Source organism: Pleurodeles waltl, chromosome 2_2 (assembly GCF_031143425.1).
Source record: "Pleurodeles waltl isolate 20211129_DDA chromosome 2_2, aPleWal1.hap1.20221129, whole genome shotgun sequence".
Classification (NCBI taxonomy): domain Eukaryota; kingdom Metazoa; phylum Chordata; class Amphibia; order Caudata; family Salamandridae; genus Pleurodeles; species Pleurodeles waltl.
This window is the reverse complement of record NC_090439.1, coordinates 219,291,420-219,318,223: the sequence shown is the minus strand read 5'-3', so window position 1 is coordinate 219,318,223 and position 26,804 is coordinate 219,291,420. Positions and strand designations below refer to the sequence as shown.

The 26,804-nt window shown below is 43.3% G+C and overlaps 1 protein-coding gene and 1 pseudogene across 29 annotated transcripts in view; one reads left to right on the top strand and one right to left on the bottom strand.

Moving 5' to 3' along the window:
• Positions 1–26,804, bottom strand: part of CTNND2 (catenin delta 2) — a 3,139,673-nt gene that overhangs the window by 488,132 nt on the left and 2,624,737 nt on the right. The gene's annotated exons all lie outside the window — the stretch shown is intronic.
• LOC138282272 (histone H3.3A-like) lies at positions 24,183–24,846 on the top strand (annotated as a pseudogene).

The following is a 26,804-nucleotide window of genomic DNA, read 5'->3' as shown; positions in this document are numbered from 1 at the left end:
AATTCATTGCAGATTTTGCAGAAAAGATTGCAAGATGTAAAAGTCGGCAAGCTTGTTTGGTATCATTAATGCACAGTGATTTTGGCAAGTAAAAGGAAGAGGTTTGTGTGGGCCTGTAGTGAAATCTTTTGGCACTAAGTTATCTACGGTCATTGTGATGGATGCAAGCAATTATGGTCTGGGAGTGGTATGTAGGTGAGAAATAGTAAGACAGTTGTGCTGGTGTATGCTCCAAGGGCACTGGAGTCAGCCAAGTACAATGAGTCAATAACAGTGAAAGAAACCTTGGCCTGTTACTGTGACATAACATACTTCAGACAAGCAATGAGTTCACAGTTAGGACAGGTTAGAAGCCATTGGCTGATCTCTTTGCAGCAAAAGGTGCAGGGAAAGTGATGCCAAAAAATGCTGGTGGCTTTTTAAATTACTAGCATTTGTTTTCTGAGATGACTATGTTCCAGGAATTATGAATAATACAGCAAATTGCTTGTCGCGCCTGTCTTTGGAAGCAGTGGATTCTAAAAAAATTAGAAGAAAAAGGCATAGTAGCAAGTGTAGTCAAAGTGACAGGAATGTATATAACCCATGAGAATTCGGTGATGATGAGCTAGCAAGATGGAGGCAGTATTTGCAGAGAAGTAGGCCAATAAAGAAGAATTTAGAGTAGCATATGAAGTCATTTGAAAGTGTCAGGTTAGAAATGTACTGGCAAGATGTAGTAACAAGACAGAATGGAGTTTTGTATCCCCCTAGTTTAATGAGAAGAGCTATGGAACTGGCCAATGTGGGACATGATGGCATGAGTGCCATGAAGAGGCAGTTAAAAGCAGGCTTTTATGTGGTCAAGGTTCAACATGGATATAGAAGGTCTGGTGAGGCACAGAATACCCATACATGGAGTGATAAATTCTAAAACACTGTGACATACCCTCCGCAAAAGATAGATGTTGCTAGGGGCTGTCTGTATAAGACGACTGCAGTGGATATCATGGGCTCCTTCAGAACGCTAGGAGATTGGTCCATGTTTGCTTTAATGGTAAACTATTTCCTTTCTCGTTGGCTACTAATGAAATTTGTCAGGCAAATCGAAAAGAGGAATATTATTGAGAGTTGGGTGGAACTTCCCTTCAGGGAATGTTTTTCTGCAGAAATAGTCATAGACAACTGAGTTCAGCTAGTATCCTCAGATATGAAGATATTTATGGACAAGTTAGGTATGCATAACAGTAGGACTGCAGTTCATTACCCTAAAAGTAATACACTTGTTGCAAGATAGAAAAGGATGTTAAAGATGGAGTACAACTGGCCTTGTGTGAATGGGGAGATTTGTGTGTTGCAGTGAAACGTTTGTGTGGGCATACTATACCAACCTTAATGTGGCCAGTGATGAAACTCCCTACATATTGATATGTGGTATGGAATTTTACTTGAATAAAGAATCAGTTGGATTATAAATGGCTCTTACAATTGGAAGAAGAGGGTACAGATTAAGAGTGTTATATTCAAGGACGTTCACTGAGTCAGAGTTAAACTCAATAACAGTGATAGAGTGATTTTCACATTTTGTGGTGCTCTGGCAAGTAGTGAGAGTCGAAATGTAAGTTGTGGTACTTACTGATGGCAACATGTGGAATGTGACGAGTGTTGTGCGTATTCCAGAGCATTTGGTGGAGTTTTTACCTAAAGTGAGTTTGGATGATAAAACGTAGGAAATGGGGGTGCTGGGAGTAGAGTGGCTCCCTGAAAATAAATCAAGAGAATGCCCAGTTGAGTGAAATATTTGGTCCTATCGCAACTGCAAAGTTTGTTATGTTTACCTTCTATTGTTAGGTGTTCTTTCATAAATTCTCCCTGTTTGTTGTTCTCTGTTTTGTTAAAGAAGTAGAAGGTACAGCCAAGGCAGATCACGCATTGAACAGGGAAAAAGCAGGCAATTGAATTCGTGACCTATGTGAAAAGTCCATCTGCTATAAATGAAAATGTATTTTGCCTATGTGGTAACAGCTCCGCTTCCAAACATATCACTATTTATTTATCTGTGTACACAGCAGTTTTGGGTGTAAGAGGATGGTTAAGGTGAACATCTGTAACTTCAGGAGCAGAGCTCATTCTGCTCACTGCTGAGTCCCAATATCACAAGCCTAGCTACTTATAGCCCAGTGTGATTGTAACACAGGGTGAGAATCACATTTTTGTGTGCACCAATGCGAAAAGAAAACAATAGCAATAGCAATGCTTACGAAAGTTAGAGGTCCTTCCTCTGGTCTGGGTTTTATTTCATTAGAAGGTAAATTTCAATCTGTTTCATGAGACATATTTAATTAGTTGTGAGAGGAGCAAACAATGGGGTTGAGGTAGACGCTTCAGTCAAAGTGTTATTGAACTATATCCAGTTGATCTAGTTATCTGTCCCTCCTGCTTCAACGCCCGCACATCTAAACCGCTGGAACCACTAAGTAATCAGATGAAGGCGCACTTCAGTATGCTGGAATGACACACCTCAAGTGCAGTACCTCCTGGCAGTTTCTTTCTTGGGGTACAATCTTACGTTTCGTGTGATTATACGGAAAGTACACTGCGGCTCTCACTGACTGTTTGCCGAGGACTTCGGCCCTTAGAGTTCAAGAGGACAGCACTGGGCGAGCACGACAAGCTCAGCTATATGTTCAATATGCTCGTGTTGTAAAGGGGCTCACACTGATGTCATTTCTCTTCAGTTGCTGGGAGTTCTGCCTCGAACAATAATCACAGATGCGGGCTCCCGAGAGCCGTCTAAGTCACTGTGTGCGCACAACTCGTTATTAGCTGGGAACAAAACATGTAATGTAAAGCAAACATGAACACAGCACTCATTGTGAATTTTACCATCCACTGGCTTGTCTTTCTCCACGATTAAACTTACACAATATTATTCAAATCCGACATTTCTAGAAGCACATGATAGTATGCATGCAAGGATATCGTTCTCTATTACTTTTCTCCCTTGACACTGTCACTTTTTAATATTTCAGGAAAATAACACTTTGAAATTATTGCAGATAGAACATGGCAGAATTTACCTGAATTGGAACTTGTTTAGCACGAATTCAGAAGCTACTGTTCATTGTCACACCTCGTTCTTTCGTTTTGAACAAACGACAATAGTGTATTTTGCTCACCAATTACGAAACGCTAACGTTGCTACGCTGAAACGCCATGAGAGATTTAACTCTTGTTTATTTTAGATCGGACTATCTGCTTGTAGAAATGTCGGTTATGTGCACGCATGCCAGCTACAGTTTATGGTGACTTAGATTATTTTGTTTAAACAAACTCTAATAATGCCTTTTGCATACTAACTACTAATCGCTAGACGCTGACATGACGATGAAACATTAAGCACCATGAGGAGTTTTGCCCTAAATTACATTAAATAGATAATAGTGTTGATGTATGAAACATTGGATTGATTTAGCAACCCTGACTTAAATTTTGACAGGGCGCGGGGCAGTATGTTGGAGCTCGTCCATTATGACTTCGGAACTCAGTAGTTGGCTAAACAACTGCTATTACATCAGGTAGGGTTCAGAGAATAGTTTTGATTTCATCTATTTGTGTTATCACTGGGTTCTGTTGCACATGTGTGTGCATGGGTCATCACACTTCTGTACTAGGTAGCTTTTGGGTTGTGCACGATAAGAGCATATGAACTTCCTTGTAGCACTAAAAGCTATTATACACTTTGGTATGCCACTGCACTGAAATATTATGATTCAATGGTCTACTACTGAACAACTACATGTATTCTTTGAAATTTGAACTATGAGGTGACGTTTAACAACTGGTCTCCATTCCCAGGACACTATGGTGAAGGGCTTATGTCTATTTAGTTGTAAATTGTTTTTACTCACATCAATTTCTTTTTGATATGATTCTAGCCCTGAGGAAGTCGTTGGTGATTCCCTTAGACCAAACATGTTGGCTGTGGTACGTTTAACGTCTATACACACAGAAGGTCAAGATCTATGCTGGAAACAAATAAACTAGAGACTGGTTGAATCACAATGAAGAACTGAGACGTTTTTTGTCTATCTGTCATAAGACCAGATTCTCTTCATGACAATGTGCTTTGGATTTTGACTATTATCTCTACATGATCAATATATTTCTATATGGACTATACACTACCAACAAAAGACCTTTACTAATTTACTTTAGCGTGTGCCTCTATGTTTTCTGAATTGGAACTAACTGAACAGAACTACACCTGGGTGGGGATGTTTTTAGGAGTAAGTGGTGAAGCGGGGGTCTGTGTGTATAATTCAGAGGTGGGGCTTCACTGGGGCCGGAGGAGAGGCCTCAGAAATGTCGTCATTCCTACGTACAGTGACATAGTTATCGACTGTGCAGCAGGTGCAGTGGCAGCTTGTCCCAGAGCTGTGAGGGGTTTTCTGACCCCAGTTGAGGCTACTTTTCTAGTGTTCAGGATGGGGAACAGCTTTCCGTGCTTGCAATAGAGCTCATGGCACCCGAGCTATGCCTTTTGATATATGCACAAGAGCAAATTCTTTCATTGCACCCCTAGACTACTTGAATGTCTGTGCTGAATTGACATAACGTGGTTCAAGATGAATATATTGTTTATTACTAAGAAAAAACGAGGTCAAATCCTTTCTGCTTCTGCACATTGGCTTTAAGCGTCTTTATTTCACCAGTTCTTTTGAGATGCTTTGAAAATTGCTTTCTAACAAACATAGAGACAACTTCAAAGGTCCATGTCTCCTACAGGCGTGATTCTTCCTATTACTAAAATCCGTCTCTATTGAGCTATTCAGTACAAACACAAGGGATGATAGGACGGTTGTATCTTTGATCCTCATCAGTGCAGAGTTCAACACAATGGCGCGATTAAATTTCTATTTCCATTATCTGTCTGCTATAATTGAAATAATAACCTATATCAATGTTCAGTAGGGCTGGAGAGCAAACCAAAGCAGCCCTGTAAAAGATTTCATTAGCAGTACCAGTGATCAAGCTGCTCCTTCTTCAGGAATGGGGTCAGGTGAGGATGGAGGCATTTGCAGACATTTTCCTACAAAAGCAAACAAGCACTGGCAAAGGCTACAGGTCTCGCCTATGCAGGAGCTATTAGAGTTGCCAATATGTTTTAGCCATTAAGTGTGCAGAAAACAGGCACCATCTACTACAGATTAGGGCTCCTAGGGCAGGGAAAATATAAACATTGTAGAAAGAACCCCAGCAACCCAACTCATTAATTTATCGATTCATATGGAATTTATGGCTCAGACAGAACAGTACTAACATTTATGTCTTTATTAACAATAAAAAATAAAAACATTTAAATCATAAATATTTTTATATAGACAATGGGGGTCATTTTGACCCTGGCGGTACGGGACCGCCAGGGCTAAAACGACGGAAGCACTGGCAACATGCTGGCGGTGCTTCCAGGCGTATTACGACCGTGGCAGAAGTGCCGCGGTCGCACCGCCGGGGCCGGCGGTATTCCGCCACTTTTGCCCCGGCGGTGTTAATCCGCCTGGGCAGCGCTGCTTGCAGTGCTGCCCAGGGGATTACGAGTCCCCGACCACCAGCCTTTTTCTGGCGGTTTGCACCGCCAGTAAAAGGCTGGCAGAACGGGGAGTCGTGGGGCACCTGGGGGCCCCTGCACCGCCCATGCCACTGGCATGGGCAGTGCAGGGGCCCCCTGACAGGGCCCCATGCAGCTTTTCACTGTCTGCTATGCAGACAGTGAAAAGCGCGACGGGTGCAACTGCACCCGTCGCACGGCCGCAACACCGCCGGCTCAATTTGGAGCCGGCTCCTATGTTGCGGCCGTGATCCCCGCTGGGCCGGCGGGCGGAAAACAGGTTTCCGCCCGCCGGCCCAGCGAGGATCTCCAAATGGCCACGGCGGGGGTGCGGCTGCATTGGCGGCCGCATGGCGGTCAGATCTTGGCGGGCGGCAAGGTCGTAATGACCCCCAATGTCTCATAGATCAATATTATACAGTACTCCAAAAAATTTTAAAAACACACTATGGGGGTCATTCTAACCCTGGCGGTAAAAACCGCCAGGGAGAACGACCGCGGTAGCAGCGCCAACAGGCTGGCGGTGCACCGCTGGGCATTCTGACCGCGGCGGTTCAGTCGCGGCCAGAAACGGAAAGTCGGCGGTGTTCCGCCGACTTTCCGCTGCCCTTGAGAATCCTCCATGGCGGCGGAGCGCGCTCCGCCGCCATGGGGATTCTGACACCCCCTACCGCCATCCTGTTCCTGGCGGTTCTCCCGCCGGGAACAGGATGGCGGTAGGGGCTGCCGCGGGGCCCCTGGGGGCCCCTGCAGTGCCCATGCCAATGGCATGGGCACTGCAGGGGCCCCCGTAAGAGGGCCCCAAAAAGAATTTCAGTGTCTGCCTAGCAGACACTGAAATTCGCGACGGGTACAACTGCACCCGTCGCACCTTCCCACTCCGCCGGCTCAATTCTGAGCCGGCGTCCTCGTGGGAAGGGTGTTTCCCGCTGGGCTGGCGGGCGGACTTTCGGCGGTCGCCCGCCAGCCCAGTGGGAAACCCAGAATGACCGCCGCGGTCTTTTGACCGCGGTACGGTCTTCTGGCGGTTCCCGCTTGGCGGGCGGCTTCCGCCGCCCGCCAAGCTCAGAATCACCCCCTATATACTCAACATTCTTACCAAACACGCCATCTAAAATACTAGCATACTGAATTCAACCTCTTCATTCCACCTAAAACATATAAAAGCATATTTGCAAGCCACTTGCCCCACCTTAGCAACACCATAGTACCACCATAGCGTAATTTTTTTGATGCTAAGGTGGCGCTAAGGTGTCTTTTCTGCTGCACCATATCTACAAAGTAGCTCAATACTGAGCCACTTTGTAAACCCTTGTGCCACATTATGTCTGCTTCAGGCATAATGTATGCAAAGGGGGGCGTTCAGGTGCAGGGAGACCCAAAAAAATGGAGCAGTGAAATTTAATAGATTTCACTGCGCCATTTTTTTCTATCATTTTTAAGGCCTGCTCAGGACAGGTATTAAAATGACGCACCCATTATATTCAATGGGCCTCCTTGTGCTTTGCTGCACTCGCGTCAGAATTTTTGATGCTAGTGTAGCAAAGCACCACAATAGCATCAAATGTTTTTACACTATTGTGCTAACAACCGCTATGGTGCACCGTATTGTAAATAAGGCACAACTATGGTGTCATTAGGTGCTGGTAGGGGAGCGCAAGAAAAGTTTTGCATCATCTATGAACCGTCTTGTAAATATGCCCCAGAGTGTGGAGTAGGACAGCCTGGTGTAGAGCAGAGTAGAGAGGCCAAGAGGGTATTGCATAGAGTGGAGCAGAGTGTTGTAGAGTAGTGTGGCATAAAGCAGAGTACTGTAGTAGAGTGGAATGGCACAGAGTGGAGTAGAGTGTTGTAAAGTGTGGTGGTCTGGAATCAAGTATCGTAGACTGCAGTGGCACAGTGAAAAAGAGTGCAGCTAAGTAGTAGAGTGGAGTAGTGTGTCACAGAACATAGTGGAGTAAAGTGGCATGGAGTGGTGTAGAGGGAACTGCGTAGAGTGTTGTAGAGTAGATTAGTGTCATAAAGTGGCATAGAGTGGAGCAGAGTGTAATAGAGTGGAGTAGAGTTTAATGGTGAAGAGCATCATAAAGTTGACTATCGTGGAGTGTCATAAAGTACAGTGGTGCAGAGTAGATTGGCATAGACTGCAGTGGCCTAGAGTGCACTGGTTTTGAGTAAAGTGGTGCAAAGTGCATTGGTACAGAGTGCAGTGATGTTGGGTTAGGTGGCATAGAATACAGTGGTGTAGAGGAGAGATGAGTGGAGCGGTGCAGCATAAACTGCAGTGGCGCAGGGTGGGGTGGCACAGGGTGGAGCAGTGTAGAACGTAGTGGTGTACAGTAGATTGTTTCAGAGTCAAGTGAATTGGTGCAGGGTAGGGTGGAGTGGTACAGGACAGAGTGCAGAGGTGTAGAGTAGGGTGGTGTGCAGTGCAATGGCATAGAGTGGAGTGGTGCAGAGTAGAGTGGCGTAGAGTGCATTGGCATAGCATGGTGTAGGCTTGAATGGTGCAGAGTAGCGTGCAGTGGCATACAGTACATTGGCATATGGTGCAGCAACATGGAGTGGAGTGGTGCAGAGTAGAGCAGCGTAGAGTTCAGTGGCAGAGAGTGCAGTCCAGCAGAATAAAGTGGTGTAGACTGCACTGACACAGAGTGCATTGGCACAGAGTGCACTGGCACAGAGTACAATGGCATAGAGTACAATGGCACAGACTGCAGTAGAGTAGAGCAGAGTGCTGTAGAGAGCAGTAGCATACAGTAGAGTGTGAGAAGGGTAGAATAGAGTGGCAAAGTGCGCAGGGACGTAGAGTGCAATGGTGTAGAGTGGTGTAACATGCAGTGGTGTAGAGTAGAGAATTATACTGTAAATAAAGTATGGGCCACGAAAGGGACAAACTCAAGCTGGACAGCCTAAAAGAAATAAAGCCAGCAAACTGAAAGCAAGAAAATGTGTCTTACATACCACAACGCCAATGGTAAGGAATGGGTGAAATGCAGTCCCAGGTAAGTTTTCTGAATATTCCTAAAATGTCGTTAGCAAACCAAAATCTTGACCGAATAAGGGGACAAATGGTGCTCCATAGAAACAATGCATTTTTATTATGAATAAGAAATAAACACATCCTCCTGTCTACATCCAGTGAAATGGTGCATTTTAAAGGACTATTCTTCAAATATATAAGGCGTTCTGAAAGTGTTCTAATGAAATTGTCACATACTTCTGCCACCAGCAATACAGTTCCTATTTGAAATGTGCATACTTTAAAAATATTAATTGAAAATCCCAAACCAAGAGAGACAACATCACCTTCTATACTACGTGAGGACAGTGTATCGGTGGCAGGTAACAGCCCATAAAAATTTCTGTGCCAGAAAAAAACAGTTTACAGAACTGATTTTATTATGCCTCAAGGTGTACCCTCATAAACTGAGCATTTCAAGTATATAAATATTGCTGCAGACCTAATGTAGGAAGTGGACAGTTACATTAGGGCACTGCCTATGTTTTGCAAGGTGCTGCTAACTGGAATGTGCATAATGTTGCACACTGCCAGATGTGTTAAAATATACCTAATCTGCTCAATATGCCAGTCTTTTAGGAGGGATCAATGGTGCTCAAAAATGTCAGACTGGTGATTTTAAGGTTTATGGGTGGGTGGACGTGAATGGGGGTAAGGGTGGTTTTAGGGTTAAGGGGTGAGTAGATGTAAAGGGAGGTAAGGGTGATTTTAGGGAAAGAGGTGGGTTGAGATATAGGGAGGTGGGGTGATTTTAGGTTTTATGGGTGTGTAGAGTTGAAGAGAGGTAAGGACGGTTTTGTGGTTTAGGTGTGGGTAGAGGTAAAGGGAGACTAGGGTGAATTTAGGATTACGAAGTGGGTAGAGGCAAAGGCAGTTAACATTTGGGTTAAGGGGGAGGTAGAAGCAAACAAGGTAAGGGTGAATTTAGGGTTTAGGGCTGGGTCTAGGTAAAGGGAGGAAAGGGTAATTTTAGGGTTAATGAGAGGGCAGAGGTAAAGGAAAACGGTCTGTTTGAGTCCAGGTGTAGGTAGAGCTAGAAGGCGGTAAGGAGATTTAAATAAGTGTAGGTTTGAGGGAGTTACCCACCCCCCCAAAAAACACAGACACAGACACACATGCACATATAAATTACTTGTGGTCGCCAGCAGGTAGTTACAGTTAGGACCATGATGTTTCCATAGGAAAAGCATTTTTTGACTTGCCTATATCTTTGGCACCATTTGAGGAATCTTCACAAAACCTTGCAAAAAAAAGTGTCATGGTAATTCTTGTTGCGCATGGAAAGCATCAGGATGATCTGTCAAGTGGGGACCGAGAAAAAGAGAGCTAAAAAAAGGTGGGGTTTCCCATGTTTATTTCCATAAGATTCTTTAGACACGACTACAGGCTGAACCACTGGATGAAATTACACCAAATGTGCCAGAAAGCTAGCTGTTGGTATGCAGATTACATTTTCACTTATTTGGAGTAAATCCATGCAATAAATTTAGAGAAATTTAGGGAAATTCTAATTTCTATATCTCTGGCCGCAAAGTATTCGTGAACAAAGACAAACTCGTGCAGGTAAAGGCACAGCTCAGACTGACTGACAACACTTCAAACCAGGAAATGTTGGCAGCAATCTTGCCACTCTGCTTGACCCAAGTCCCAGAAAAGAAATTACAAATAAAATAAAAGGGACCAGGGTAGAGACACCCTTGCCCCTTAGCAATGGTGGTGGCGGTGGGGTTCCAGAGGGACAACCCCTGATCAAAAAAACATTTTTGTAAGTTATTTTTTTGCCATGAGATTGCGATATTTGCAAATTTGCGGGAAACAAACAAGCGCAGGCTCCCGTGCTTGTTTTTTATAGGCCGCCGGGGGGCCAGGTTCCTGTGCAGTAAAAATTTAGTGTGGGGGAACCTCCCGCCCCCCCACAACACCAGTGACCACCACCTCCCTGGTGCTTTTATTTTTTTTTATATGTGTCGGCCGCAGCCTCCCCCTCCGCTGCCCTGGTGACCGCCACCTCCCCACGGCTTTCAATTCAATATATACAGAAGGCCAGTTGTCCTCCACGGCTCAGGGACCACCACCTCCCCAGGGCATCTATTTAAAAATATGTTGGGGCCCTGTGGCCCCCCTGCTGCCCTGGGGACTGCCACCTCCTCAGGGCTTCCAGTTAAGTATATGAAGGGAGGGCCCGCGCCCCCCGCTGCCCTAGGGGCCGCCACCTCCCCAGGGCTTTCAATGTAATATATTCGGGGGGGGTCCGTAGCCTCCCTGCGCCCTAGGTACCACCACCTCTGGGGAATTCATGAAAGTATATGTAGGGGGTCCACGCCCCCTGGGGACCACCACCCCAGGGCCTCTGATTAAATACATGCGGGGGACCACACACCCCCACGCCCTGGGGCCACCACTCCCCGGGGCTGTTCTCATTGGAGGGGGGCCATGCAGCCCCTCTTTTGGAGCCATTGATGGCCTTGGGTACCATCACCCCCGGCTCTTGCTATGTCCCAGGGGTGCCCATCCCTGAGACATAGCTGTTTGCTGTGGCTTGGCTGCAGCTCTGCAGCTGCAACCAAGCTACAGCATACACTCTGCTGTTTGACAGAAGGACCTTTAAAGCAAGTAAAGGGCTCCCTCGTGGTCCCAGATACCCCATAAGGGGCAAAAAAAAAAAAAAAAATCAACACACCGTAGCTCATTGTGAAGGTAGCAGGTTTGAGTCCAGCTGGACTTATTTACATTTTTTTTGTTAATAAAAAAAATATTATATTTAAAAAAACAATTACATTTTTGATTATAAATTGGAAACAAATAAATCTTTCTAAGTATATCAGACATGAAACACTAAAAAACTATCTCTCTTCCTCTCACTTTCTTTAGCTCCCTCTGTCTCTCTTCCAATCGATTCTCCCACTCACACACCCACTCAGACACTTACGTACCCACTCAAGTCCCACTCAGACACTCAAACACTCACTCACAGACCCACTGACACCCTGATGCACCCACTCACAGACCCACGCACATACTGACTCACCCACTAAACCACTAATGTATGCATTCTCACACCCAGATAGACACTCTGACAGCCACTCGTACCCCCAGATACAGTCTCTCACACCTATTCTTACACCCAGAGAGGCCGCAGACAACTTCTGCAGTGCATGCACAAAGATAGTGCACAGCATTGGGTTGGGTGGTTAGGGGAGTTGACAGCAGGGACTGGCTACAGGCCAGCCCCTGTGGACAATATTTACTGTGCACAGAAGGTGGCTGCGCACGGTGAAGGTTGGGTGCTTATAGGGGTTTGGCCCCAGGCAGGCCAGGCCCTGTGGACAAACTGCTGCCACGCACAGCCAGAGGCCGTGCGTGGTGGTTGTATTAACTTATAGTAACGAAAATCACTCTATGTTAAAAAAAAAACGTAAAAATTAACTGAAAAAAACAAAGGTTACAGGGATGTTATACTTAGGTTCTGAATTTACTTGTACAAAACCACAGAAATTAAGCAGTGAGAGTTATTTTAAGTAACTTATAACTTGCGCCCTAAGGTAAATATAACTCGCGCCCTCGCAATACACAGTTTTCTCATCAACAATTTTATTGCAACGGTTGCAGTGAGAATATGAATGATGGCATAGAATATGTCATCAATGATATAACAAGTGGAGTAATTAGCTGTGCATGGCGAAGTGCAGATATATAAATGTATTCCACAGGAAAATTGAACAGAGATACAGCCAAACCTGCTAAATGGAATTACACCAAACTTGGCAGAAAGCATTCTTTTTGATGTGGTGTAAATCCGTTCAGTATTTTGTTAAAAAAAAAAAAAAAAAAGGTTAAAAAATGAGGAATATATATATATATATATTTATATATATATGGTTGATTATGAAAAAGGCCAAATATTGACTTTTGGATGGAAATTTGATCACTTAAGAAGTAATATGAGAGAGAAAGGATATGGAGAACAATTATTTCTTTCAAACACTACAGCAATTGAATCTTCACATCAAACAGTAAGTGAAAAAATAACTCAAGAAGAATCACTGAGCAGTGACAATAGTGAGAGTGATGTATCTAATCAGTCTGAAGCAGAAGGAGTAAAAATCAAATATTTTAAAGGAGTTCAACCTAGTGGCACAAGGGAGAACAAAAGCCCAAGGAGGCAGAAGTGCACAAGGTTACAGAGGTCGTGGCAAAGGAGGCAACAAAGGAGACAGACTGAGACAAAGAGATATCGAAAGTTCCATGGGAATTCATACGAGGGGACAAACAGCATCAAATCATTGAACAATAAGACAGTGGTGAATGTATCAAATATTGTTCTTACTAAAACACAGGAGGAGGTTCGATCTTTAGAACTTTCCTTTTGTCCCACAACAGTTTTTGATTACACATCAAGTAGAACTGACTTATTTCACTTTATTAGGAAAGTAAAATTGAGATTGGTGTGCAACAAGGTCATCAAAGGAGAAAGTAAAATTTAGAAGTAATCCTTCAAATCTGCAAATAGGTGAAATAGAAGCCCTCCAAACAATGGGGGAACTAATAGGAGATAGCAGTTGGGTAGATAATCCCATTACTAATTTAGTCAATGAGGGTTTGGAAATGAATCTGGATTGTGGGACAACAGGTGCATTTAGAGCTAAATCTACCTTTTGCCCCCAAATAATGCATGGACCTATTGATACATTTGAAAAGTGCATGGTAAAGGAATTTCACAGAATTGAGAATAAAAGGAAATGTGGACACGTGAATTTAAAGAGAAAACACCTAGAACTATTAAAGAGTTGAAAAGCAATAAGAACATTGTTATAAAACAATCGGACAAAGGAGGGAATGTAGTGAATTGGCCCTTAGAAAAATATCTACATGAGGGGCTAAGACAACTTAATAATACTAACCAATATGAGGTAACAACAAAGTAGATATCTTTAATAGCAAATAAGAAATATTTAGATAAGTTAAGTGCCTGGAAGGATGAGGGGCTGATTGAGAAAGATAAATATCTCTTTCTGAGATGTGATTTTCCTAAATTATCTGTACTATATTTGTTGCCAAAATTGCACAAAGGTTTAATAACTCCACCTGGGAGACCTATTGTCTCCTCTAGAGGCAGTATGTTAGAAAACACTTCAAACTATGTGGATTTTTTTCTTTCGACCATTTGTACAATCCCTGCCAGCCTATATCAAGGAGACAAGTGATTTCTTAAGATGAATCAATGGTATTGTATGGGAGAAACAGTGCTTATTACTTTGTTTAGATGTTGAGAGCCTATACACTTGTATACCACATGATTTAAGTATCAAAGCGAGTAAACATTTTTTGAGAGCTAGATCAAATTCTTTTTTACAACATACTGGGATTCTTCTACAAATGATGTATACTTGTTTGACTAACAATTTTTTCATTTTTGACAGGGAGGACTATAGGCAGGCACAGGGGGCGGCGATGGGCACTTTTCACCCCAGCTATGCAGGTCTTTACTTGAGCTGGTGGGAGGAGCAGATAGTTTTAACATCCGTCAGTTTGACGAACACGCCATCCTCTGAGTTCGCTATATAGACAATATCTTCTGCATTTGGAAAGGTAATGAGATTCAAACTTCTGAGTTTGTTCAGCAACTGAATGATAATCAATTAAATTTGAAATGTACAGCTCACATACATCTAATATTGAGTTTCTTGATTTAAGGTTGGAAGTCCAAGGTTCTAAGCTAGTTAGCACTCTGTTATGCAAAAAAACAGCAGATAACGGTCTTCTTCATGCAAAGAGTTGTCATCCCAAGAACCTTATACAAAGTACTCCATATGGGGAATTGCTCAGAGCTAAAAGGAATTGTAGTGCAGAAACTGATTTTTACATGAAATAGAGATCATGAGGAATAGATTCCTAGAGAGAGGTTACTCGCGAAAAGTCATTGAGAGTGCATGTAAAAAGGTCATGACAATTGATCGTGAAAAACTGCTGATTCCACAAGGAGGAGAAACATATAATGAGATTCAATCTGTAAGGTTTATTACAACTTTCCATAATCAAGCTCGGGAAGTGAGATGTAGTTTAAATAAGTATTGGGATATATTAAGAACTGACAAACACCTAGGTAAATTTATTGGAGAGAAACCGCAGATGACCTTTAGAAGATGCGCCTCATTGAAGGATAAACTTTGCGACATGTTAGACAATCTATACAAATTGGTAGACAAACATCTATTCAAGGTTTTTGCACATGTGGTTCATGCAAAACCTGTAAATATAGCAGTAGCTGTCATGAAATACGGCTATCAAAACAAATAAGCCCATTTATGATTAAAAAACATCTGACTTGTAATAACGGAGTTTAGTATTTATGCATTAGGCTGTCCATGTGAGAAATACTACATTGGCAGCACAATTCAGAAAGCTAAAAAACGAGTGCTTGAACACATGAGAGCTATAATAAATGAAGATAAACAGTATCCAACTGCTAGACATTTTGCTTTGTACCATCCAAAAAATACCAATTTGTTGACGTTCTGTGTTTTGGATAGTATCTCCATTTCTATGAGAGGAGGTAATAGGGAGCAGGAATTAAGGAGACTGAAATCTAAACTCATCATTAAATATAGAACTCTTCACCCAGGAGGACTGAATCTGGATGAAGAATTATCAGTGCACTTAAGTTGATTTTTAATGGCAATTATGATTTCAGGTGCTAAAAAATAGGAATTTTCACGGTTTAGGTATCAAGTAGTAGTAGATATGAAATGTGACTTTTTCATTTTTGGAGTTTGAATATGAATTTTATTTTTGATTACATGTTTTATTTCTAATAGGGTGAAGATGGCTGGGATTGAAGCATTCGAATACAGAAGAGCTATTATATCTAAACCCTAGTTTGGCCTGCGGGAGTTTCAACTTATTGGATTCAATGAGTAATGTTGAGGTAGGAAACTGTTTTCTCTCAGCATATTGTAAAGGGAATTATAATTTAGGAATTGAGCAATGAGATTATATTGAGATGATCAAGTAATGAATAATGTATACGTATCTGTGTTTAAAAATACTGTAGGCTATTTAGCCACAGTGGATCTATTGTTATTGGTGTAACACAGGTTAATATTAAGTACATTAGTAATTGTTTTTTTGATGATACGAATAATAATTGTTCTTAATTATATTGATTATCTTTAGTTAAGGATTTAGTGGCCAGAAGAATATACAGTAAACCTACAGCGCATATATATTTGTTTTGTTGAATCTATAATAGAATTTGTAACGTTCCAATATGGCAGACAAGTTTTTCAATACTACGAGAGCATTTTGGATTTACGTGGACCCGTGAGCAAGGAGCGAAGGCTCCGAAACGCATCAGACAACTTTGCTGATACATGCATTTAAATAAATACGCTGTTTAGACTTGATCTGCCGTACGTTGTCTATGTGGTGCTGGTATTGCTCGCGAATAGGCGACATGTTTGTTTTGATGTATTAGGATTCTCTACCCTATCGCAGGCTCACTGCGAGTAAGCGGCTGGAATCGAGCATCGTAACTGGTATATATATATATATATATATATATATATATATATATATATATATATATATATATATATATAATAATATACATATAATATATATATATACAATATAGTTATACGTGATACCACCACAGGACAACCGTGTTACCACAAGCTCAAAAGATGCGATCTTATTGTCTGGCTGCAACCTGAAGAATATGTTCTGGTCACCACTTTATGATTCAGGGACTTTGTCCCTGTGTCATAGAAAATAAAAAAAAGTAATAATGGGTCATGGTAGTGGTACAATGACCCTGTGGTCAAAATTAAAAATTATTTTTATTTTGTGTTCGCGGTGCTGCAATACTGCTTTACTACTGCAATGCCCAAAGTGCCCCTGTTTACATTCGCATACGTATCACAGTAGCGCAGTGCAATGAAAAAACATAGTGGGGTACTTGTGGCGATTCACGACAATAGGGGGATGGCCTGCAATGGGGCGAAGGGCACCCGTGGGTGACTGGCCACTCAATGGGATAGTGGGCTCTGGGTCTTTGGCCACTCAAATGCCCAACTCCACACAACGCACAGCCTTTGGCTGTGTATGGCGCGGGGATGGTATACAAAAAAACAAATGTTAAAGTAACCTTATAGTTAGGTAAAAAAAGAACTAAAAGGCTTTAAACTAAAAATAAAAATCACAAGTTATAGTTAACTGAAGAAACTATAACTTGCCCCCTCGCCATGCATTGATTATGATCTCACATATTACAACTCTCATGAAATGTTCTATAACATCCTTGGTAACATTACTAATTTCATCTGAAATTACATCATAGATAACAACACCTTCCATGGTGGGTAGTGAGTTGCAGTTTTTTCAGTTAACTGTTACTGGTGAATTTCAGTGGTTTTTCGAAGAATGTCGAAAATACTTCCCCCCAACCCCAGCTGACATCATTAAACAAAGTAACATTCAAGAATGCTTATAGTTAGTGATTGTTACAGATAAAGTTTTAGCTAAAATTCCATGACTAGCTAAATGAGCTAGCCACTTAATAACAAAATCACTTGGAAGTAATTTCCTGGGCTTACTATATGAATCCTTCACACAAATGGATTAAAAACAAAAGTTCACAGTGAATGATGTTTTAGATCCCTAGAAGAAAGGAATTTCAAATATGCAACTTTTTCTGTTTGATTGAACTGTTTTAACCAATATTTGCACCTATAAATAGGAGGGCATATACTCCTGCTGTCAAGTTTCTGTTTTGAGCATAATCCAAATACAAGGCAGGACATGTAAAACTCATTTTACTTGGGAGGAAACAAATCTCTAGTTGGTAGCTGTGTAGCTGCATTAAATTATTACAAAGTAGGGGAACTTTTGTCCTGCACGGGTTCTAAATGTAGCCCTAAAATTTGTAACATTTTCAGTCGGACAGGACTTTCCTTAAACAATATTATAAACATGCTGTGACTTGCAGTTGAACTTTTTAGGTTGAGCACAGGCAGCACGCATGCGCTGTCTGCAAGACATGGTGTATTCAGTCAATGGGTTTTAACCACGCCCATTATTGCATTCATTCTTTGTTATGCTTGTCTTAAATGCTTCCTTTTTATTGGTGCATTTTTCTAAATGTCCCTCCTTAGTGTGCTTAGTTCCCTCATAGGCAATTTCACTAAGAGAACATTTTTGATGGTCATCACCGTTCACTCTTCCTCCTGTTACAGCGTGTAATGGCCCCTCCTCCCTTCTGGGCATTGCAGCCTTAATGTTCTTTTTTTGTTGACCGTGGCAATGTGTTCACACCACATTAGTGAAAATTCCATGTTTGGAAAGGCACCAAAGGTTTCATGTTTTGTTTGTAATGGTGCTTTGCTCTTTGATATCTCTCTTTCTCTACCCTCTCCCTCTACCCTTGCTCTCTACCTCTACTTCTCTCTGTACATCTGCCCCCTCTCTCTGTACCTCTAACCTTCTCTCTGTACCTCTACCCCTCTCTCTCTCTACCGCTACCTCTCTCTCTAGATCTCTCTCTACCTCTATCTCCCTGTCTACCGCTCTACCTTTACCTCTCTATCTCTACCGCTTTACACTACTACCTCTGAACACCCCTTCCTCTCCATTCCTCTATTTATACCTCTAACTCGCTCTCTACCTCTACTGCTCTCTGCCTCCACCCCTCTCTCTACCTCTCTCTCTACCTATGCCCCTTTCTTTCTCCACCTCTCTCCGTACCTCTCTACCTCTACCTCTCCACCTCATTACACCTCTACCATCCAACACCTCTATTTCTCTCTACCTCCCTCTACCTCTCTACCGCTACCTTTCTCTCTACATTTCTACCTCTCTCTACCTCTACCCCTCTCTCTCTATCTCTCTCTCTACCCCTCTTTCTACCTCTAACCCGTCTCTCTCTACCTTTCTTTCTATCGCTCTACCGGTCTCTATCTCACTCTATACCGACCTCTACTTCTCTACCTCCCTCTACCTTTATCCACCTCTCTACCTCTATTTCTCTACACCTCTACCTATACGTCTATCGCTCTCTACCTCTACCTCTCTCTCTACCGCTACTTCTCCATTTCTACAACTCTACCCCTCTGCACCTTTGCACCGCTACCTATACCACTACCTCTCTCTCTACCTCTACCTATCTCTCTACCCCTCTCTATCTCTCTCTCTAGCCCTCTCTCTACCTCTCTGCTTCTACACCTCTACAACTCCACACCTCTAGATCTCTAAACCTCTACATTTCTCTCTACCTCTCTCTCTCTCTTCTGCTCTCTATCTCTCTCTCTTGCTACCTCTGTCTACCTCCTCTTTACCTCTACCTCCCTCTACCTCTCTCTACCTTTACATCTCTATATCTCTCTACCTCTACCCCTCTCTCTACTTCTACCCCTCTCTCTACCTCTACCCCTCTCTCTACCTCAACCCCTCTCTCTACCTCAACCCCTCTCTCTCTACATCTCTCTCTATGTTTACCTCTATCAACAGCTAACTCTTGCTCTACCTCCACTCTACACCTCTACCTCTCTACACCTCTACCTCCCTCTACCGCTCTCTCTACCTCTACCCCTCTATCTTTACCTCTATATCTACCTCTCTCTCTCAATACCTCTCTCTCTCCCTCTCTCTACCTCACTCTCTACCTGTACCTCTACACATCTACCTCCCTCTAACTCTACATCTCTACACCTCTCTCTCGATACCTCAAACTATACCTCTACCTCTCTCTCTACCTCTTCCTTTCTATACCTCGACCTATACCTCCACCTCTCTCTCTACCTCTCTCTCTCTTTGCCTCTATCTCTATCTCTCTCTCTACCTCTAACCCCTCTCTCTCTCGCTCTCTCTATTGCTACTTCTCTGTCTCTTTATTGCTACTTCTCTGCCTTTCTCTCTCTACCTCTACCTCTCTATCTCTATCTCTACCCTCTACCTCTAACCCTCTCTCTATCTCTTCCTCCACTCCCCTCTGTCTACCTCTACCGCTCTCTTTCTCTACCTCTCTCCGTACCTTTACCTCTCCACCTCTCCTTTCCACCTCTCTACATTTCTACCTCTCTACACCTCTACCCCTCTCTCTACCTCTACCCCTCTGTCTCTACCTCTACCCCTCTCTCCCTCTACTCCTACCTCTACCCCTCTCTCTCTCTACCTCTCTCTCCCTCTATCTCTACCTCCCTCTACTTCTCTACCTCTACCTTTATCCACCTCTAACTCTCCACCTCTCAATCTCTACCTCTCTACACCTCTACCTATCGGTCTACCTCTCTCTACCTCTACCTCTCTCTCTACCGCTACCTCTCTACCTCTACAACTCTACCCCTCTACACATTTACACCTCTACCTATATCACTACCTCTCTCTCCCTCTACCCCTTATCTCTCCACCCCTCTCTACCTCTCTAGCCCTCTTTTGCTACCTGTACTTCTACACCTCTACATCTCTCTTTACCGCTCTCTCTATATATATCTTCCTCACTACCTCTACCTCCTCTTTACCTCTACCTCTCTCTACCCCTACCTCTACCTCTCTATTGCTACCTCTCTCTCTACCTCTACCCCTCTCTATACCTCTACCCCTCTCTCTACCTCTCTCCCTCTATCTGTACCTCTACCCCTCTCTCTCTACCTCCCTCTATCTCTCTACCTCTTCATGCCTCTAACTATACCTCTACCCCTCTTTCTCTCTCCCGCTACTTTCTCTCTCTCTACCTCCCTCTCCACCTCTCTACAACTATCTCTCTACCTCTGCCTCTCTATCTTTACCCCTCTCTCTACCTCTCTATCTCTACACCTCTACTTCTCTACACCTTTACCTCTCTACATTTCTATCTCTGCTCCTCACTCTTCATCTCTCTACACCGCTACCTCTCTATAAATCTACCTCTTCCTCTATCCCTCTCTCTACCTCTACCCTCTCTCTCTACCTCTAACCCTCTACACTCCCCCCCCCCCAGCACTTATTGATTCTGACACAGCAGGCAGTTGTATCTCATTCACAAAGCATATCAGTAGTTTAATACAAAAAACGGACTATTCTTCTGAACACAGCCCTCCACCGTCCTTTAATATTTTCGATGTGTGTTATTACGGCATCCACACATATCTAGGGATGTGTTTTTTGCTTGTAGTGGCAATGCGAGATGCTAAACAATAACACAATAGAACCACAAAAATAGTGTATTCACATCCAAAATGCAAGACCTATTGGATATGCCAATGCTTGTTCTCTGTGCTTTGGCCTTCTCCCCTATCATGCTGTGCCCTGGCTCCAGAACAAAGAAGCAGGCACATGGAGACTGCGCCATGCACAGGGGAGCATGCCGTCCATCTTTTTTGTAATTGTCCAGACCATGAGGGAAAGGAGGTGCTTGCTGAAAGCGCTATAGACCCAAGGAGGCGTCTGCTCCCGCAGGCAGGCTGTCTTAGCAGGTTTCAGTCAGATGGACAGAATTCTGAACTGTTGCTCTTGAAAATTTTTACGTCAAGCTGCACAAAAACTAATGGAGGGGAACCAGGCAAATTGACGATAATATCCCACGTGCGTATACTGGAGCAGCTATGCACGTAATATTATTTTAATAGATGCTATTTACTTACCTTAGGCCATTATGCACAACCTTCTTCATCTCTTAAATGGAGGAGTCTGGAAAACCGCTTCCTAAATGAGTACTTGCAGCACTTTATTCTTACCCCAAGGTTCCTTTAATGGAAGCAAATATGAAGCCCTAAAGCAATGTCAGGATTGTTTGATGTGTTTATTTTATATTTTAAATTTTATGATGTTATTGTCAGAGTAACGGCTTCAATTAACTATGCACTTTACAAATACCTTAAAACTGTTGACTAAAAAAGCAAAACGTTTTATAGATCCCTCACATGACAGCTTAGGCTCCACTAAATGAATATTCCTTTAGTTCAGTGGTTCCCAACCTTTTGACTTCTGTAGACCCCACGTTATCATTCCTGGAACCCGGGGACCCCCACCGAATCATTATTGGAATCTGGGGACCCCCACTGAGTCATTACTGAAAGCTGGTGAGCTAATCTGTTAATATTACTTAATTTTCTAAGGAGAGGTGGACCCCCTGGGGAGGCTTCGTAGACCCCTAGGGGTCCCCGGACCACGGTCTGGGAACCATTGCTTTAGTTTAAGGACAATCAGCACCTGACACTGGGTGGGAGAAGGGACTACAGAACATACTGTATATGTTAGTAGGTGTCTGCTCCCAAAAATCAGCAGTCTCAAAGCTAATGCGAGCCTTTCTGGCCTGAAAGGCAAATGTACATGAAATTGAATCCCTACCCCTTTGGTACCTATGTTCATGTTGCGTTGAATGCTGTGGACTCGCCGCAGAGCCCATTTACGCATCAGGGTACTGACACCATCACTGCAAGTCCACAAAAATGGCATAGACGAGGCCCCTTCGAAACACACGCAACAATAGTCTTCAGCAGGTTAAAGGAACACAATATAAAATATTTACCCTCAAATAGACGAAAAACAGAAAACAAATTACCGAAAAAAAGCATTCTGATGTCTGCTCAGGCCACAAAGAGAACTACGTGAAAAGGTGTAGGATTAGTTGCACTCTTCCTTTAAGGGAGTCTGGAAGGAAAATGGGGTCGTGGGATTGTAAACAAAAGTGTCTGTTTTATGAGCACTCACCTCAAAGACTAGATTGAGAGGATGGAGAGGGTCAGGTTGCAAGCTGTGATAGAATCTTCAGTCCAGAGGTCTGACGAATGACAGGCACTCTCGGAATGGAGTCAAATAGCTGACATATTTCTGCCTACTTCAGGCTGTATAATATCGCTGTCGGCAGCTGGTAATGCCGAGTAGGGGTGGACGAGCAGCTGCTGGGGGTCTCCTCTTTGGAGGAACTCGCTCTCCAGACCTGTGTTGCAGCCACCATGGAGGCAGGTATAGGAGGAGAGCGCTCCCAGGCAGGGACATCATCGGCTCAAGGAAGAGAAATGACGCGGTCTGAATGATATGGCTGTAGCTTAGACAGCCTAGCATCGGTGCTTCATTTCAACTGGAGATTGTTGGTAGGGGGTCATTGCACTTCTTTCTTCTCATCGGACATTTCGTGAGAGCAAAAGAGGGGAAACACCCAAAACAGAACGATGGTGGAAGAGTAACACGGAAAGTCCATCACTAGGGGAGAAAGCAGAAACCTGCAAGAGAGAGAGAACGCGGCTAGGAGTGCCTGGCAGCAAACTAAAGAGGACCGAGATGGATTATTTAGGACTACACATCCTTGGTTACTCAAGCTGATATTTGATAGCGCCAGCTGCTGGTGTCTGAGCAGCGCTTTCTGCACTGGCACTAAATATTTTACAAAAAATGCACTGCCTTGCACCTTAACTTTTACACGGCTAACATGAATACTGAGGCTCTGCAGTACTGTAAACAAAAGGGTCCATGGCACCCTTAGCATAGTAAGGGTGCCATGGGCACTATTGCCAGATAATGGACCTCCCAACCCCCAGATGGGCAGTAAATCACAACCATAACTGGTTTGCAATGAGCCACCCTCAAGCCTCTAGGGCCCCTGTTACACTGCATCTGCTGCACTGTCAGCCTCCCACTCCCAGAACTTGGCAGTCTCTCTTGCAGCCTATGAGGAAGCCGCACAGCCTCACTGACCTTTGGGGTGCGAGGTCCAGAGTCTGCAGCTTTAGGCCCGCAGCCAACTTAGTGCTGATAACCAGTCCCTCTTCTTCCAGGCTGGCTTTGGTTTCAGTTTTACATCCCTCTGTGAGACTTTGCTTAATATGCACAGGTCGGACCTGTAACCATGGCAACCAACTTTTCTCGACCTTCAGCTCCAGACAGCAGCTAAATGCTAGGTCACAATCAGCAAAGTTTTAATTTACCCCATGGGAGTCCTTGCAGCTTGATGCAAACTCCATATTGCCTTGAGCAATTGGTCTGAGAGCCTAAAAAACACTTTACTCTTCATGACAGTTATGTTAAGTGCCAAACTTGTAATAGTCTAACCTCTGAATAGTGACATCTTTGCAGGATTGCGAGTCTGGTGTTTCTCAACCCCAAAATTACAAGGTTTGCAAATTCCAGACAGGGTAACACCACAGATGAGGTGATGACAGGCAAAGACTGCATCAGAAGGCACCAAGCCTTGGGCATGGACACAGCCTGGAGCTGAAAGGTGAGGTCACCCATGGGAGGAACCGGGCACAGAAGCCCAGATCACAAATGTCCCCCACTTGCAGGCAGAGCAGAAGGGGAGGGCAGACAACTCCCCTCCAAGTGAGCACAGGGCCACCCTCCTTCACCCACAAACCCTACACCCATCCCCCCCTCCCCATGAGCCTTTATGCACCCGCTGCAACCCATTTAATACCTGCTTCAGGCAGGTGGTAAATGGGTGCAAATTTGGACCTGATATTCATTCCAGAAAAAGAAAAGCCCATGTATTTGGACTCAGTATTCTTCGTCCACATGTTATTCCATATTCTGGGAGGCATAACTCAGAAAAGCTGGATTTACATGCAACAAAAATAACCAGAAATTGTAATCCCAGCCACAGATACAAACTGCGCTTGAGTATTTGGCAGCCACGGGACTGAGCGTAGACGCACGGAGGCGCGCATTAAATCAAAATGGCTCGAACCAAACAGACCGCTCGTAAGTCCACTGGAGGAAAGGCTCCGAGGAAACAGTTGGCTACTAAGGCCGCCAGGAAGAGCGCGCCATCTACGGGCGGTGTTAAGAAACCTCACAGATACAGGCCTGGCACAGTCGCTTTGAGAGAGATCCGAAGATATCAAAAAATCTACTGAATTGTTGATTCGCAAACTGCCGTTTCAGCGCTTAGTGAGGGAGATTGCTCAAGACTTTAAAACTGATTTGCGGTTCCAGAGTGCAGCTATTGGTGCACTGCAGGAAGCAAGTGAGGCTTACCTAGTTGGCCTATTTGAAGACACAAACCTCTGCGCTATTCACGCAAAAAGAGTAACAATTATGCCCAAGGACATCCAGTTGGCAAGAAGAATTCGAGGAGAGCGTGCTTGAAGAATGTTTTTTATTTACTTCGCCAAGCAGGATAACAATTTAGTTTTTGTATTGAACTGTAAATACTTGCCTGTGTCCTCTTTGTTTTTATAAGGATTTCTTTTAAGCATACATGGATATCGGTGGAAAAGTAGCAACATTTTTCTTTATTTTTATTATAAAACATTCCTCGACTTTCTCAGGTTTTTTAGGATTTGTACGTGAAGCTGTAGTGACATGAGACTCAGTACTACACAGCTGTAGACTGCATGCTTCCAGAATTGACAGGTGCACACTCCCAACAGTGTCCTCTTTCAAAGAATCTTCTTGCATTGACAAATTGGTTGTAAATAAACTTTCCACTACCTGTAATCCCAGCCACGCTGTATTTGTGTACCTAAATCTGGCTAATTCGTTAATTCACTGCATGTAAATTCTGTTTGCAAAGTAGAAATGCAGAAGACCTGCACCACGTTCTGTAGATGGTAATTATACACACAGCCAAGACTCCATTCATCTAGCACAGATTTTTCCATATTGGCCCTCGCCAGGAGCAGGGTGAGGACAAGAGGATTTCCTGGACCTTCCTTTATGGGAACATTAGGTGCCACATTAATCACTGAAAAACAACACCAAAGAAGAGAGTCAAGAGGTGACCACGATAACGCCCCTCAAAATTAGCAATAGTGGTATTTTTAAAAACGTTTGGCAAGGTATTGTTAACATGAAAAAACACAAATATTTCTATACCGTCGGTATTCTATCATTCGTTTTTTATTAATGGGGGCTGAAATTGAACATCGGCCTACAGATAAAAACACATTATGGTGGATTGCTGGTGGTGCCTAGGCTTCAGGGTTCATATATTTTTTGCTCATATTGCCAGTACAAAAAACGAGCAGCTTAAAAGTTTTCAAATCAAAAGTCATGTAACATCACATATAGGAACTACCAAACCAATAACGTAATTGGGGTAATGTTTAGGATTTATTTTGGTTGATTTACAGATTAAATTAGGAGTTGACCTCGGCTGGGCTCAATGTTAGCTGCTGGATCCCACTGATTTCTGCACCAGGTGGTGAGTACTGGATGAAAAATTGGTCACAAGAGAAAACGGGGAATAAACAAATGATAATAAAGGATAGAACCTTTCACGTACAGGAAGGGGAGGGATAGAGGAGGAGAGGGGAGAGAAGATGCTTTCAAGGGAGATGAATAACCTCAGAATAAGAGACACGATCATCACAGGACAGCATTTATTGATATTTTTCCTCATTTTTATTATGTGGATTGTTACATTTTCTTTTAGTTTCTTTCCTTCTTTTTTTGTCTTTCCTTTTCCTACATATGGCCGCAGGGCTCAACCTTGAACAAAATGTTGTGTTCAGAAAACTACATTTTTTTAGGGTCTCCTGCGTTGCATGCGCTCGCCCATGCGTTTAGCAGGGAGACTCTTTTGTATTTAGAAAAGGGCTCGGAGCACTGTCAACTTCACGTCAGTGTTTTTTATTGGTTGGTGGGCTTCCCTAATAAAATCTGCTTGCTTTCATTAGTCGAAGGCACACATATGTCATGCCTTTTCCGGTGGCTAGCCCGCCTCCAGCGCAGCGACCAAGTACAGAAAACATGCGAGGTTCGCTGTTTTCCATCGGGCTCGTGGACTTTTTTTTCTCTAATTTACGAGCCCGATCTCGCTTGGCTGAAGTCGAGCGCTTTACATACTTGATTTCACTTTTTCGGGTTATGTACATAAATGCACTTTTGCCCGATAGTTGAAAAGTCGGGTTAGGAGTTTACAACGCGATCAGCTCTAACATGAGCAAACGCGAGACCCGATGCATTGTAAATGCTTGTTTATAAATGACTGCAAATCAACATAAGCAACAAAACCTGAAAACTGTAAACCAATTGTCCTTCGACAATACCACGAGGAAGGTAAACTTTCAAAAGCACTGTACTACTGCACACAAAGTACGCACATATAAATGATCAGAAAGTCACATTTCAAAAGGTACTCACTTTCATGACAAAGCAAGCTCATAAAATGTCTCTAGAAAATATGCATAAAGCGTGGCAATTTTTCGAAGAAATTGTGAGACCAACAAAAGAGAGGAATGACTATAAAAAGGCTTATAACATAACATTAGTGTAACAACA